We start from the raw sequence: 1,729 nt of genomic DNA, 5'->3' as shown, positions 1-1,729 counted from the left end.
GTGGCTCAATTTCATTTTGCATGTATCCTCTTGGCTTCCTAAAGAATAATTGCTTTATATGCTGATAATTGTAAAGATTAAGTTCCAATCTAATCCACCACTAGTATTGGTTTAGGGAGATCAAGTTAGGTTATGGCCTTTCCTGGTGGTGTTTTGTTTTTTATTCTACAACTGAGTTGATGTTGTTAAAGTCATTTCAGTGACTCGTTTCAATTAATTAGCGTGCATAGCAATCTTCATTTGCAGGAAGTAATTGGAAAAACAGTTAATGGAACTACTTATGCCGGGCTCAGAGCAAGAACGACGGGTGCTCCTCAAAATCACTGGTTAGTCCAAAATGAATTCGTGCTTGTTTGGAAGTGCTTAACTGCTTATAAGCTGTTAATCATATGGAATTTGTGGATAAAAAGTGAATATTAAATTGTGAGTTATACGAAATGTGTGGATAAAAGCGTTTGATCGATTTAGCTTTGCCAAACATGCTTGAAAATTAAAAACTCCTCTCTTTTTCTGCACTTATGGTTGATAAACATGTTAAAACAACAATATACTGCAGGTTTGGTCCAGCTGGAGATCCAAGAGGAGCCGGAATAGGAACTCCGGAAGCAATAAAGCTCGTCTGGTCGTGCCACAGAGAAATCATATATGATCATGGTCCCTTGCCACAGAAATGGGAAATTCCAACAGCAACTTAATGAAAACACAAAAATCGAGAACTTGTATTGGCAAATGACAATCAAATATGAAAGCTGAATCTTTAGTTCCAGTTAATAAATGAAACGAATCAGCTTTCATGGTCTCCGGCCCCCCTTTTTTAATTACCTTAATATGTACGAGCTTGCCCATATGCATCTGGAGCTATTCTACTAGCTATAGCGTCACTAATGCATTACCACAAAGGTGGTCTTAAAAAGCATATTTAGTACGTTGTAGTGAAGAGAATTGGACATTATGGTAAATAAGATGTTCACTTCTTTTCATCGTAATCAATTACCATAAAACCTTCTCCACCTAATAAGTCAAAAGTTCTTTTTCTTTATGTACTTCGATTTTGATTCTTAATATTTAGTTTACTTCAAAATTTGGAAGGACTGAGCTTTCAGTTAATCACTTGTCACTACCTCTCGACTGCCAATGTGTTGTTTACACAATTTAATACCATTGGATATGGGAGAAATAAATGAACAGAGGTTCGGCTATGGTTGATTTTTTATATCTTTTCTCTGATGGGTTCGGCTACACGTACATAGGGGTGTACATGTCCTTCACATGGGAGGTCGGCAGGAAGCATTTAATGGGCGTGGAGCCCGTTCTCATGTGAGGTACGTGTACACCAGAGTGTACATCTTCATGTAGAAATGGCTTTTTTCTTCTCTGATTGCTCAAGTGTTTATAGGAATGGAAAATAAAGTTAAGGGTGTATATGACCTTTCATTTTTTTTTTGGACGTGTTGTTTGATAATTGGTTTAATTATTGACACAAACTGGTTTTTTTCCAGTTTTAACTGTATTTACACCCATGGCAGTGGGTCCCATGGTAACGTAGTGTTTAGAATTGGGAATCTATCGGAAAGCAATTATTTCTCCAAACAATTGTTTTTATTACCACTGGAATTGAGATCATTTCTGCTAGATTTGACACTCTTGACCGCTCAAATGCATTCGGTATTATACCAATAGTCATTTATGTCCTTCATTGTTCGGCAAGTTTAAAATCATGGAGGGTATA

The 1,729-nt window shown here is 36.7% G+C and overlaps 1 long non-coding RNA gene across 1 annotated transcript; it reads left to right on the top strand.

Moving 5' to 3' along the window:
• Positions 1 to 213: 213 nt before the first annotated feature.
• On the top strand, positions 214 to 986 carry LOC111381318. The gene is made up of 2 exons (XR_002700305.1): positions 214 to 326; positions 557 to 986. It is a non-coding gene; the product is annotated as an uncharacterized LOC111381318 (long non-coding RNA).
• The last annotated feature ends 743 nt before the right edge of the window (positions 987 to 1,729 follow it).

The sequence above is a fragment of the Olea europaea genome, unplaced genomic scaffold, assembly GCF_002742605.1.
Source record: "Olea europaea var. sylvestris unplaced genomic scaffold, O_europaea_v1 scaffold22854, whole genome shotgun sequence".
Classification (NCBI taxonomy): domain Eukaryota; kingdom Viridiplantae; phylum Streptophyta; class Magnoliopsida; order Lamiales; family Oleaceae; genus Olea; species Olea europaea.
Note: the sequence above shows the minus strand (reverse complement) of the source record. Positions and strands in the feature narration are given on the sequence as shown.